This window comes from Rhincodon typus, chromosome 16 (assembly GCF_021869965.1).
Source record: "Rhincodon typus isolate 14 chromosome 16, sRhiTyp1.1, whole genome shotgun sequence".
Taxonomy (NCBI): Eukaryota; Metazoa; Chordata; class Chondrichthyes; order Orectolobiformes; family Rhincodontidae; genus Rhincodon; species Rhincodon typus.
In genome coordinates, this window is record NC_063347.1 from 60,320,249 (window position 1) to 60,335,773 (window position 15,525).

At 42.2% G+C, this 15,525-nt stretch overlaps 1 long non-coding RNA gene across 1 annotated transcript in view; it reads right to left on the minus strand.

Moving 5' to 3' along the window:
- LOC125485120 overlaps positions 1–8,158 on the minus strand; it is a 16,775-nt gene extending 8,617 nt beyond the window's left edge. The window contains exon 1 of the long non-coding RNA XR_007263896.1: positions 6,777–8,158. This is a non-coding gene — a long non-coding RNA (uncharacterized LOC125485120). The remainder of the gene's footprint in view (positions 1–6,776) is intronic.
- Positions 8,159–15,525: the final 7,367 nt, after the last annotated feature.

Genomic DNA, 15,525 nt, shown 5'->3' on the forward strand with positions numbered 1-15,525 from the left:
GATTGAAGAGTCATTGAACTGGGCAGTGTCTGAGGATTGAAGAGTCAGTGAACTGGGCAGTGTCTGAGGATTGAAGAGTCAGTGAGTTGGGCAGTGTCTGAGGAGTTGAAGTCTGTTGGCTGAGACTGCAGCAGAAAATGATAAGCAGACATTTTCTGTAGAGAAGAGAATGAAATATGCATGATAACTTAATCTGCATCACACATTTGCCCCTTGGATTGGGTTAAATTATAAGTCGTATTAACAGAGGTTAAGGAGGTCCCCTGGGCAGTAGCCCAGGCTCAAAATGGTAAGCCAGGAACAGCTGCAGCTGACAGGGGAAGGAAAATAACTTGAAATGAGTCTGAAACGCAAATTGTTTATCAGATAGAAACCATAACTAAACTAATTGAGTGAGTTGTGGATGAACAGAAATAAAAGTGTGAAAGATAGCACTTCTACAACAATGAACTAGATTTTAATGAACTCTATTTTTAGAAGGACTGAACGGCTGCACAGCTGGGAGCTGCAGTAGAATCATAGATCCTCCAGTGAAATGGTTTATGTCTGCCTGTTCACAAATGAAAGGTGATAATTTACCAGTTCAATCATCCAAGAAAAGCGAGCCATATCCTCTTCTCTCCATCTCCCTGTGCTCAGTTTTAGTCTGACATGTCTCTTCAAATGAAGTCAAGGCAGAGATAGTAAAAGGTTGATACTTAAGAGGCACTTTTCTCAAGGGCAGTGGGAGGTGGATATTTCCTGTATGCAACTCCATATTGTCAGGACTGAAGACAAACCTGCAATGACTTTCCTATGATGGATGATGGTTGCAATTTGGGTAACAATTTGGAGTAAGCTGCTTGTCCACAGCTTTGGCAAGTCTATTCACTGTTACTGAAAGGAACACAGGAACTGGAAGGGGTCATTTAGCTGCTCGAGTCTGCCCTGCTACTATTTGATAAGATCACGGCTGATATACAAATAACCCATCAATCTGTCCCACCATCCTTAATGCCTCCAGCTAACTAATCTGAGATTTAAAATTTATTTCAGCATCAATTGCAGTTTGTGGAAGACAGGTCCAAATTTCTACCGCATTTTGTACATAGAAGTATTTCCTAGCTTCACTTCTGAAAGATCTGTCTCTGATCGTTAGTCTATGTCCTCTCATCCTAACCAGCAGAAATAATTTATCTCAAAATATGCTGTTTCCTTTAATATCTTGAAAGCTTTGGTCAAATCATCTCATAACTATCTAAATTATAGGGAATGCAATCTTAACTTGTGAGCAGAGATTATACATATTAACTCTTGGAGTCCATGTATTATTCCATTAAATCAACACTGAACTCCTGCAAGATCATTAAATTCTTTCTACTGTGTGATCTCAACACTGCTGACATACCCAGGTGTGGTTGAGCTGGACTTCGAAAGTTAAAGCATGATATCGGTCTTTGTATCCTCTAGCCATAAAAGACTATTTCTCACTTCTCCCTATTTTGAAAGTACCCTGTTCTATTCTATTTTAGCCTTGATGCACATGACTTCATAATTGCCGATACTGAAACTATCGGAGGAAATAAGAGTGAGAGAGTGGGGAAATGAGCAAGCAAGTGACAGAGTGTTTTTATCAAGTCTTGGGTACCCTGAGAATTTTCAGATTGGGTGTACCCCCATTTAAATATCCATTCCATCATCACATTTGCCTCGAAGATTACTGTGGATGGAGTAACACGGATGCCAACTGTCACTATTTCTCCTTGGTTAGGAGCAATGTCAAAACTTACAATTTAACACTCTTTGCAATGTCAAAGTCACAATTCCATCTTCACATTCTATGCTGGAGGTGAGAGCGGGAGCAGGCAGCCCGAGGCTGTCAGATGCAAGAGTGGGAGCAGGCAGCCTGTGTTAAGAGCAGAGTGGCAGTGGGGGCAAGATCCAGCCTAGAGGTGAGGGAGGTCAAGTTCTTGTGATGAGTGCAAGCCCAGCATGCCAGGCACTTACGGACTGTGGTGTTGAACAGTTAACTGTGTTTCTTTGTAGTCCTCCTTACTAAAAAGTAGAAAAACAATGTTTAACTTTGTTTTCCTTATTTTTGTGCTTAGTAACTAAGGGTCTGTACTTAAGTACCTCTGTGCCTAAGATTGGGCCGACATGGGGACTTTTTACTGTACTCATAGAATCTCTACAGTGTGGAAGTAGACCACTCCACCCCTCTGAAGAGCATCCCACTCAGATCCCTACCCTATCCCTGTTAGCCTGCATTTTTCCATGGCTAATCAACAAAGCCTACATATCCCTGGACACTATGGGATAATTTAGTATGGCCAATTTGTCTAACCTGCACATCTTTGGACTGTGGGAGGAAACCGGAGCACCCGGAGGGAACCCACGCCGACACAAAGAGAATCTCACACAGACATTGTCCAAGGGTGAAACTGAACCTGGATACCTCGTGCTGTGAGGTGGCAGTGCTAACGACTGAACCACATGTGACAATAAACTTAAATCAATTCAATTCAATTCAAAGCTGTTCTATCCATTTAAAATGTAGGATTAAGCGTAAGCTTGTTTAATGCTATGTAAATTGATCCAGAATTCTTCCATACATACTCCCTTTTATTCCCTAATACTGTTTGTCTTTCCTACATCCAATTGCACAGTGTCCTGCAGTTCACACACCTTTCCTGGAATCAGAATTTGCATTTGAACTCTTCAATGTGGTTGCCCACTCTGTATTTTTAAGCTGTACACTATGTCCTAGCCCTTTTGGCTTTGTTTTGGTCACAAACTTTCACCAGCCACAGCAGTTATTCCTGAAAAAGGGTCACGCTTGAAATCTTTTCGTTGTGTGGCATTAACTCAAGCTAAATGGAATAGATTCAGATCAGATCCAGCACCTCAAAGCTGGGCAGTCACCAGACCCCCTCTCTCATCAGCAGCAACAAATGCCACAATCTGTAAACTCACGGGCTGGCATCTCCCACTTTCTACATGAAAACATCAAGCCAAGGGAATCTGTGCTGGTTCAATGAGGAGTGTGGGAGGACATACCAGGAGCAGCAGAGGACCTATCTAAAAATGAGGTGTCAACCTGGTGAAGCTACAACACAGGATTTTATGAATACTAGACAGTGGCAGCCACAGGAGATAAAAAGAGCTGAGGGAACTCACAACTAAAGGATCAGGTCACATTGAACCGTGAATGATAATGTACAATTAAACAACTAACCAGGGGGAGGAGGCTCCACAAACAGTTCCATCGTTAGTGACGGTGGGGAGCCCACCACATCATGCAAAAGACAAAGTTGAAGCATTTGCAAATATCTTCAGCTAGAAGTATCGAGTGGATGGATGATCCACGTTGGCCTCTTTCTGAGGTTCCCGGCATTACTGATGCCAGTTTTCAGACAGTTCAGTTCAGTTCACCCACATGACATCAAGAAGCAGCTGAAGACATGGGATACAGCAAAAACTAGGACTACAGACAACGTACTGGCTGTAGAACTGAAACATGTGCTCCAGAAAGGCTGACCCCTAACCAAACTGTTCTAATGTAGCTAAGCTGTTCACAAAATCAGAACTAGTTCAATCTGGCCAATTACTACCTGATAAGTATATTCCTAATCAAAAGCCAAGTCCTGACAGTGCTGTTAAGACCAACTCAGCAATAACCTGCTCACTGATGCTCAGTTTGGATTTTGCAAGGATTACTTGGTTCCTGACCTCATTATAGAGTTAATCCAAAAAAATATGAATTCTAGAGATGAGATAGAAGTAACAGCAAGGCCGCATTTGGTGGAGTGTACCATCAAGGAGCCCAGGCAAAGCTTGAGTGCAGGGAATTATGCAGTAAACTGATTGCAGGTTAACAGCCCCAATTAGGGAAATCACTTCAATGAGGTCCACCTGGCTGACCTCATTACAAACACTATATCCTTCCACCTCTGAGTCTGGTAACATAGGCCTGTTATTTCTCTTGTGGCCTTTCGTGGGAAATTTTCTGGTTTCTCTGACTCAGCCTCGGATACCAGCTGCCTTTCCGCCTGTTCTGAGGGGCTGGTATGTTATCCTCCTGCCCCATGTGCGAGTTTGCAGCTTTCATGTGGTCCGCGTGCTTGTTCAGGACCACCTCACCTACCTGAACTTTATACGTCACAGGACCTGACCTTGCGTCAACCATGCCCCTTACCCATGCGGGGCCATTTCCTCGGTGTCAGCACCAAACTGTGTCTCTCGCTTAGAGGAGTCTTGTGTCTGGCGTTGGTGTTCCTGATGCTGATTCACGCTCCACCCCAGGTCCGGGAAGATCAGATTTCACCCGCTGCAGAGTCTTCTCCCCATTCGTTACTGGAATTATCCCTGTAGTTGCATGAGGGCTGGTCTGATAATCAAATAGGACCCGGGACAGTTTGGTATTGAGTGAAGCTGTAGGCTGCTTCTTTAAACGTGCTTTCAAGGTTTAGACTGCTCTTTCAGCCAGACAATGGGCCATGTGAAATTGCTTCCTGGTCAACATGCAAGGTGGCCTTGGCCCCTTCGATAGTCCCCAGACCTTTGTGAAAAACTTGAGGGTATTTAATTAGGACTTCACTTGGGCAGCCATTTTCTAATCGAAAAATGTTGAGCCAATCAAGGTGAATCTTTCTCAATCAATTTTGCCCCCTCTGTGGTAACTGAACCAGCTGCTTCTGACTAGAAACCAGAACCAAAATTGTACCTTAATCTGTAGGGGCTCCCTGGTATAGCCTCTCAGTCTAGCCGAGGTCTTGCGCAAACATAAGGGTTGGAGTCCAGAATGAAGTTTGTTAAAGACTGGTTCTACGATCACTGAAATGGCTGTGCCAGTATCGACCTCCAGGAGAACCGGGTGACCATTTAACCAGAAGTTTATTTTGATTAGTTCTGATTTGGATGTTGCTAAGCAATTTAACTGTTCCAAACCAGCTGTCAGTGGACTTTCCAGGGTGTGCACTCCCCTGGATTTCAGCCTAAGAGTTGTCTTACTCAATTTAGGTCCATGAAACTCTTGCTGTCTCGAGTCCGCTACCAGCAGCAACTGCAATGGGTTGCCAGCCTGGATCCTGAAGAAAATTTTAACAGTTTGGCCAAGGCTTGGCTTTGTTTTAGAGTTTGCTGTGGGCTGACGTAGAGTCCCTCTGTTCAGGATATGTCCTGAGTGAGGCTATGCAATTGCCTTCACTCAAGTGGTATTTCCCAAGTTCAGGTGGATAGTGAGGGTTTCCACTTCCATCGGAATACTCTGCAACTCATATGCTCCACTTACCACATTTTCCGATGATAAAGCCAGTTGTAGTGCCTGTTTGATGTCTAGTGGGTTTTAGCTAGTAGGAGCCTTTGTATGGTTATATCATTAAACCCACATAGCAAATGGTCTCCTGGTATCTCATTAAGGGTTAAACCAAAGCCAAATGCCTCTGCCAGTCATCTTAACCTCGTCAAAAATCCTGACACGGATTCCCCTGGTTCTTGAACTGCTGAGTAAAACTAATAGCGCCTCAGAATTACAGGAGGCTTGGGGTCATAATTCTCCTTAACTAAATCTGTCAACTCTTGAAAGGTTTTACTATCTGGTGCCTTGGGAAACATTAGGTTCCTAATGGCCGAAAAAGCTGTGGATCCACAAGCTGTCAGGAGAATTACTCGTTGCTTTTCATCTGCTCCAATGTCATGTGCTCAGGAAAAAAAAACACATTCTTTCCACATACTGGGCCCAGTCTTCGACAACAGAATCGAACGAGTCAAGCTTCCCGAATAGCAGCATGATGTCAGAAATGCTTATTCCAACTCAAAGATGACTGCTGCAAGTGAATTTCTTCAGGAGTGTATTTTTTCTCTCATCACTACTAAAATAACTCCAGAGGCCAGTATCCCATCACTATATCACCCTTTATTTACACGTATGTAGTACTTGACACTGATCCAGCTCTCTCAGAGCTAGCTCTCAGAATGAACAGAACCTATGACACTCCTGTTTAAAACTGTCAGCCAGGGCTCCCTGATTGGACCAGGTTAACAGCCCCAATCAGGGAACTCTTATTCTATGAGGTGCACCTGCCTGACTCCATTACAATTACTATCTCTGAATTCTGCATGATTGGTCTCCTGTCTGAACTGAAACTGAAGTGGACTCACCATGTTGGTACTGAGTGGGTGGCTGAGTGGCACAGTGGCCTAGCATATTGAAGTGACTGTCTAATAAATAGAAGATCTTTGGTTCAAATCTCAGTGGTACCTTTCTCCCAAAGCTTTAAGGGCCCTCTTGTGGTGCAGTGGTAGTGTCCATATCCCTGGACCAGGAGGCTTGGGTTCAAGTCCCACTTGGTCCAGAGGTGTATAATAACATCTCTGACAGGTTGATTAGAAAAATGGGCATAAAGTATTGTGGCTACAAGAGTAGGTCAGAGGCTAGGAATTTTGCAGCAGGCAAATACCTCCTGTCTTCCCAAAGCCCCTACAAGGAACAACTCGAGTGTGATGGAATACTCCCCACTTGCCTTAATTAGTGCAGTTCCAACAACTCTCAGGAAGCTTGACACTGTCAGGACAAAGCAGCCTGCTTCAGTGGCATTCTATCCATCACTAGAAATATTCTCACCCACTATCACCGATGTCAATGTGCACTGTTTCCAAGACGCACTGCAGCAACCCACTTTCACTGTCATGTAATCTAAATGTTTTTCAAATTTTCTTTCTGCATTAGATTTGGGACTGGACATACTTTATACTGTTTGCAGGTCATGCTATTTGTAGTTAAAAGACTTCAAATTTACCTTATGGCACATGTAGGATCCACCTTTCTTCACTTTGTCTGTACCCGAGGGGGGTCCAATCTGCAGAAAGAAAATGGAATTGCATAGTCATGCATATCTATTATGGAAGAGCCTGTGTGATTGGGTGGCTAGTAGTGCGACTCTCTGAAAAGAGCAAAGGAAGTCAGTGCTCATCACTGCTAATATCATACTGTTTCTTCAAAAGATATCACTTCAGTTGCCTCCTGTACATTTGGAAGCACCTGGCAATGTGTGACAAGCTTCCTGAAATATGAACTAATGATTGAGATAGAACTACGACTAGAGAGCTGAATTGTTGTTACTTCTGTTGTTTTTTCCTGCCTCCCACCACGTTTAATGTCCCTTTGCTTTAATCTACATCAACTAATGATGGAAGTTGTGTTATAATTGTTTTAGCTGTATTTAAAACTTCATTTGCTGTGTGCAACTATTTAGTGCTGTGAATTCCCTGAAGCAATCTCAACACAGTGTATTCCATATTGTACATGCTGTTAGGGATATTACAATCTATACTGACTACCTTTGTTAAATGTGGGGTAGTAAATATGCATACATGTGACAATATTGAGGGAAACTGGATACTGTCAATCAGTGTTGTGTTAAAACAGTTAGGCCCTGAGGGAATGTCCTGCAACATCATTACTGTCACCTCACTCCTGGCACAGACTGCACACACAGCCTATTGTTATTAAGTGTAACTAATCCAAAAGACTTGGGTCGGGTTCTAAATGCGCAGAATAAACTAATGATATCCATAACACATCAAAAAGTTCTAAAGCGAAGTAACAGTGTTCTAGTATTGCTTCTATTTTCACCAAAACGATTCAGAATATACCAAATCATCAATGTGCTTCTAAACAATTCCTTGCCAACAAAAACCTTAATTAAATAAAAACTACGCAGTTGATCAGTCACAGCTGAGAGGAGAGCATGTTCGAGTGGCTTTACATGCACCAGTGAGATGGCATGATTCACCCAGCTGAAGTTTAAATCAAATTGAATTGAATTAGCTTTACTGTCACATGCACTCGAATGAGTGCGGTGAAAAATTTGCAATGTTGCCGCCAATGGCACCATCTTAGGGACAAGATACGTGGGTGCAGATACTTAAGTATTTAGTACTAAATTTAAAGAATAATAAATAAACGTTCAGCATAAGAATAAAAAGGAAAAAGAAAGTGCTTGATTTACAAATGGTTTACAACTGCAGTACATGCTTACTTCTGAATGAGTGATAGGTTTATACAACGAACATTATCCCTCCTCAAACCTCCCATAACAATGCTCCACAGCTCCTGATGTGATGGGGACACAAGGACTAAGCCCATGGAGATCTGGTATCCTTGAGCTATCCTGTAGTTTGTTTTCTACCATGAAGAAAATTGCTGAGTGGAAGGAAGAGCCTAAAATTTAAAACTGCATTAGAGAAGGCAGGGACTGAACAAGTTTTTACATTAATATGCTGTAGTTAAGAAGGTTACCCAGATACAGTGTTAGGTATTCTTTGAAATAATATTCACTATCTTTGCTTTGTTTATTTGATTTGTATTAATCTTATGCTGTTTAATGCAGATTCAAGAGCCAGTTATTAAAGCTCACTTTGATTTGGAATCCAAATAATTGTGGATGGTTTAAATTCTCTGTATGAAGCTTTAAAAGGGACGTGATTGCAGGAAGGGACCTGAAGATAAAGTACAGCACATCAAAATAAGCATTGTTACAAAAATTATTCATAAAGGTCTCCCTATAAAATGCTTGTTTGTTTTTGTAATTTATCTTTTTCTTCTCTTGTAGTGATCTGTCATGAAAATCATTAATAAAGGTCTCCCTAAAAAGCGTTTTAAATAGCTTTTAAATAGCTTTAAATTGAACAGTGATAGATATAGGACAGATGTCAGAGGTAGGTTCTTTACTCAGAGAGTAGTAAGGGTGTGGAATGCCCTGCCTGCAACAGTAGTAGACTCGCCAACTTTAAGGGCATTTAAATGGTCATTGGATAAACATATGGATGATAATGGAATAGTTTAGGTTAGATGGGCTTCAGATTGGTTTCACAGGTCGGCGCAACATCGAGGGCTGAAGGGCCTGTACTGCACTGTTATGTTCTATGTTTTTGTTTGTTATAATTTATTATTTTTCTCTCTTGTGGTGATCTGTCACTTTACATCTCTCCTTTGAGTTGGAGGTATTCCACCATTGTGTGTTATAATGTTTATCAATGAGTAAAATCTTGAAGATATAATGAATGACACTTGGGCCCTTCCTAGCTGCTTGTCAGGAGACAGCTGAATGAATCAATCACAGTATTGTATCAATACAACTGACCTGACGTTGAACATTGCTAGCCCAGGCGCAGCCTGTTTGGCAGTAGGGCTAATTTACCAAGTGGCAGATTTTCCATCAGAACTGCTCACTCAGCCTGGGTTAGGTGAGGTATCAATGTTACAGAATCTAGACAGTCAAGATACAAATCTAACTGAACGGTGAAACAGACTCAAAGAACTGAATTGACATTTCAAATGCGATATAACTCTTCTTTGAAATAGAGTTCAATTTGGAACCAAATCTCTGTTCTGAAAGGAAGTCCTTTGGATACAATTGGATGTTAACTCGGTTTCTCTGTCCACAGATTCTGTCAGATCTGCTGAGTTTCCCCAGCATTCTCAGTTTTTATTTTAGACTTCCAGCAAAGCAGTATCCAGTATTTATTAGAGAACTGAATACCCATTCCTGTTCTGATAAATAATGTTTGCCGTGATGAGAAAAAGACTGAAATAAAACAATTTCCTATCGCCCTGAGCAATGTGTTGTTTTTTTATAGTATCTAAACTGGAGAAAGATAGCAGACTATATTGAAAGATTCTTCAGTAACCAACTCAACGTTTGGAACGCAATAGACACATTTTCAGGTAGTTGCTGACAACATGTTATCAAAGTGACAGCATACATTCTGTTCTTTACTTACTGGCAGACTCCCAAACCCTTATTTAAAGCAAGAGAAAGAAAGCAGACAGCTGATGGTTTGTCCAAAAAACACATTTCAGTCCTGGTGATTACCACAGCTTTACAAAGCATAACACTACCAGTCTCTAGCATTGATGAAAAGGGATTGAAACTCATGAATTACAACTTCCTAAAATGGTAACACCAAAGGGTCAGCTCTCTCATCAATTACGTATACTATCTGGAAAAACAGTAAGATGACTTGCAAGTAGATTAGAGGGTTGAATTAAGACAAGCTGCATATACCTGGCTTGAATTTCCCTCAGTTAATAAGATTGGGTGGTAATCTGATTGATAATATAACAGATACAGAGAAACTATTACTTCTAAAAGGAAGATCAAGAATTTGACAAGGATGATGGCAGGGGACTTGGTTTTAAAATTAGAGCCATGTCATTCTGTTGCAATATGAGGAAGCACTTTTGCATCCAATGAGTAAGGGAAATTTGGAACTCCACAATCTAAGAAGTTATGAATATTCAAACTATTTGAGTTCAAGCTTGAATTCAATAGTTGTTTGCTGGGTAAAGCTATCAAGGGATATGGAATAAAGGTGGGGAAAAAAGCATTGAAGTATTGATCAGCCATGAACTAACTGCAGAGCCAAGTAGTCTTGAGGGGATGAAAGGCCTCCTCTTGTTCCTGGTGTTCGTATTTTTTTAAGACTCTTATCGATTCGAAATGCGTAGAACAGTCAAATTCTGAATAATTAAAAACTCAAGGGTAGTTTTTCTTATTCTATTTGCACACATGTGCCATTAAGTATTTGCAACAGGGTTGCCTGAATTTCTGCCTTTTTTACGTATTAAATAGCTGGGACTTAAAATGAGGGCTGTTCTTTTTGATAATCCATTATGGTGGAACTGGATACCTTCCAGCTATGGAAACCATATCATGCTGGTGATCACTACTTAACAAATAACCTTTTCCATTTTGCTTGGAGGCAGTGTAATTAATGGAAAGGAAAAGCGTGCAGGTGTCTGCTACACAAACACATTACAATGGTGGGCAGGAAGAAAATCAGCTGCTCCATCAATCCCACACCCATCACTCATGATGAGCACACACTTCCTCCCCACCTTGTGGCTGCATAGTTGAGTTTTAACTCTGTGGAGACTTCAACACTTTCTGTGCTTGATTTCTTCAGTAAATGTGTTTAAGTTCAAAGGAGGCCAGAGAGATGCATTTCTCCATTTGGGTTGGAGACTGTCCCCTTTCTTCCTCATCAGCTCTAATTTTGCCCACAATTTGGGTTGATGTATTGGAAAATTACAGAATTTTTACAGTGCGGGACAAGGCTATTCGGTCCTACAAAATAATCATTTCATGTAGTGCCATTCTCCTGCCCTCTCCCTGTTCCATTTTAAAATCACTCGGTTCCCCAACACCTGCACACCATTTAGAATTGTACTTTTACTTTACATTTTCTGTCTGAAATAACTCCACAAGAGCCCAGTATCCTGTCAGCAAGTCACCCTTTATTTACACATTGGAAATCCTTGACACTGATCCAGTTTCCTCAGAGCTAGCTCTCAAGAGTAAAAAGATGTCTGACGTTCCTGTTTATATCTGTCACCCAGGGCTCCCTGATTGGACCAGATTAAAAGCCCCAAACAGGGAACTCATACTCTGTAATGTCCATCAGGCTGACTTTATTACAATCACTACACTCTCCACATTGGTTTCTACCAAGGTGAATCGCCTCATATTTCTCCACATTGCAAGTAACCTGCTACTTGTCTGTTCCATCAACTTATCTGTATCACTTTGAAGTTCCATTTACAGTTAACAATGCTTCCAAGTTTTGTATAGGATCACAGGAACAGGAGTAGGCCATTTAGTTTCCTTGAGCCTGTTCCACCATTCAATGAGATCACGTGGCCTCTACCTTTTGGCCTATATTCCTTAATACCTTTTGTCCCCAGATTTATTCCTCTGCAAATTCTGAAACTGTACTCAGTACACCATGAACCAGGCCATTGATATATGTCAGAAAAAGCGAGGGTGTGAACAGCAACATTAGCAGGTATAAATTTGCCCACTTTGCATTGTACCAAAGGCCTTTTATAAGTCCAACTACAGCAAACTATGGGACCAGGAGTGTGCCAGTTGATCGGGATGTCCACATAACGAAAAAGCACAAAGTTGCTGGAAAAGCTCAGCAGGTCTGGCAGCATCTGTGAAGAAAAAAATCAGAGTTAACCTTTTGAGTCCAGTGACCCTTCCTTAGAGTTCTGAGCAACCCGAAACATTAACTCTGATTTTTTCTTCACAGATGCTGCCAGACCTGCGGAGCTTTTCCAGCAACTTTGTTTATGTTCCTGATTTACAGCATTCGCAGTTCTTTCGGTTTTTAATGAAAAAATACCCTAAGTAATGGAAATGTAATGCAGGGAGTATACACATCACTGTTATACATTATTTACAAGATAAATTACTTAAGTAGTAATGCAACTTTGCCTTAAATAATATTTACCAACAGAGACCCCTCTCACTTGCAACCTTAACTGGTTACTTGGATGTCTTGGAGATCGCAATAATACAGTAAGATTCCAATATTTCAGGTACAGTATATCTTTTTGTCGGTTTATTGAGAGTGCCAGTTAAAACAAAGTTTGCTGTACATCACATGAGCAGTATTTCCCTAATCAACTTCCTGCGTTACTTCTTTAAAAAAAACTCCAGCAAGTCAATCAAAAATGGGATTTTCTTTTATTCAGCCACGGGATGTGGGTGTCACTGGCTGAGTCAATATTTACTGCTCATCCTTAATTGCCCTAGAAAAGGTGGTGCGTTGAGCTGCCTTCTTGAACTACAATCCAGTTGGTGTATGTAACCATTATGTCAAGGGAGGGTGGGAGTCAGGAATTTCAGGATTTTGATGCAGGATTTTTCCTCAAGAACTCCATGCTGGTTGTCCGTAATTAATCCAAATTAGTCCATGGGGCTATTAACTTTGTCCTGAATTGTGTCTGAGAGTTTCCCAAACACAAAAGTTAAACTGACTCATCTGTAATTGCTGGGCTTATCCTTATGCCCTTGTTTTTCTTGAAATAACGTAAAGATGTGTCATGTTTGCAATTCTCCCATCCTCTGCTACCACATAAGTCGAAGGAAGAATGAAAAATCATGGCCAGTGCTTCCAAATTTCCACTCTTACTTTCCTCAGTATCCTTGGATGCATCTAATCAATAGGCCCAATGCCTATTCAACTTTTAAAGCAATACCTCTTCCTTGTCAATAGATTGAGTTTTTTTGAGGATGCAACCAAAAAGATTGATAAGGACAGAGCAGTAGATACTGTCCACATGGACTTGAGCAAAACCTTTGACAAGGTTCCACATGATAGACTGGTTAGTAAATTTAGATACATGGGATTCGGGGACAGCTCGTCAATTAGATACTAAATTGGTTTGATGGTAGGACTGAGGGTGGTGATGGACGGATGTTTATCACACTGGAGGCCTGTGACCAGCGGTGTTCCGCAGTGACTGGTGCTGGATTCACTGTTGTTTGTCATTCATGTAAATGAGGTGGATGAGAGTTTAGGAGGAATGGTTGGTAAGTTTGCGGATAACACCAAAATTGGTGGTATAGTCGACAGTGAAGAAAGTTCCAGTACAGTTACAACACTGGTATCTACCCAGTGATGTGGAAAATTGCTCAAGAATGACCTGTGCACAAAAAGCAGGACAGGTCCAACCCGGCCAATTACTGCCCCATCAGCCTACTGTCAATCATCAGTAAAGTGATGGAAGGTGTCAGTAACAGTGCTATCAAGCAGCACCTGCTCAGCAATAACCTGCTCAGTGACACCCAGTTTGGGTTCCACCAGGGCCACTCAGCTCCTGATCTCATTAGAGCCATATTTTAAACATGAACAAAAGAGCTGAATTCCAGAGGTGAGGTGAGAGTGACAGCCGTTGAGATCAAGGCTGCATTTGACTGAGCGTGGCATCAAAGACCCCTAGCAACACTGGAATCAATGGGTATCAGGGGACAAACGCTCCGGTGGTTGAAGTCATACCTGACACATTGGAAGATGGTCATGGTTGCTGGAGGTCAGTCATCTCAGCTCCAGACATCTCTGCAGGAGTTCCTCAGGGAAGTATCCTTGGCCCAACCATCTTCAGCTGCTTCATCAATGACCTTCCCTCCATCATAAGGTCAGAAGCGGGGATGTTTGCCAATAATTGCACAATGCTCAGCACCATTCATGACTCCTCAGATACAGAAGCAGTCCGTGTTCAAATGCAACAAGATCTGGACAATATCCAGGCTTGGGCTGACAAGTGGCAAGTGATATTCGCACCACACAAATGCCAGGCTATGACCATCACCAATAAGAGACAATCTAACCACCACTCTTTTGACATTCAATGGTGTTACCATCACTGAATTCCACCGCTATCAACATCCTGGGTGTTATCATTAACCAGAAACTCAAGTGGACTCACCACATAAACACAGTGGCTACAAGAGCAGGTCAGAGGCTAGGAATACTGCGGTGAGTAACTCATCTCCTGACTCCCCAAAGCCTGTCCACCATCTACAAGTCACAACTCAGGAGTGTGATGGAATACTCCCCACTTGCCTGGAGGAGCGCAGCCCCAATAACACTCAAGAAGCCTGACACCATCCAGGACAAAGCAGCCCGCTTGATTGGCAACACATCCATAAGCATCCACTCCCTCCATCACCGATGCTCAGCAGCAGCAGGGTGTACTATCTACAAGATGCACTGCAGAAATTCACCAAAGATCCTCAGAAAGCACCTTCCAAACCCACGACTACTTCCAACTAGAAGGACAGGTCAGCAGATATATGGGAACCCCACTACCTTCAAGTTCCCCTCCAAGCCACTCACCATCCTGACTTGGAAAAATATTGCTGTTCCTTCACTGTTGCTGGGTCAAAATCCTGGAATTCCCACTCTAATGGCATTGTGGGTCAACCCACAGCAAGTGGACTGCAGCGGTTCAAGAAGGCAGCTCACCACCACCTTCTTAAGGGCAACTAGGGACAGGCAATAACTGCTGGCCAGCCAGCGACGCCCACATCCCACAAATGAATAAAAGAAATTACAAAGGAATCTTGATCAATTGGACCAATGGGCTGAGGAGTGGCAGGTGGGCTTTAATTTGGATAAATGTGAGGTATTGCATTTTGGTAAAATAAACAAGCACGGGACTTATATAATTCATGGGAGGACCCTGGGTAGTGTTGTCAAACAGAGATACCTAGGGGTTCAGGTACATAGTTCTTGAAAGTTGCGTCATGGATATACAAGGTGGTTAGGAAGGCGTTTGGTACACTTGCCTTCATTGCTCAGACCATTGAGTGTAGGAGGTTTGACGTCATGTTGAGGTTGTACAGAACATTGGTGAGGCCACTTTTAGAGTACTGTGGACAGTTCTGGTCACTCTTCCAAAGGAAGGTTATTGTTAAATTGGAGAGAGTTCAGAAAAGATTTCATCATTCATAGAATCATAGAATCCCTACAGTGTGGAAACAGCCCAATTGGCCCAACAAGTCCACCCCGCCGCTCTGAAGAGCATCCCAAACAGACCCATCCTCCTTCCCTTTCCCTGTAACCCTGCATCTCCCATGGCTAATCCACCTAAATTACACATCCCTGAACACTACGGGCAATTTAGCATAGCCAAGCCATCTAACCTGCACATCTTTGGACTGTGGGAGGAAACCGGAGCACCCGGAGGAAACC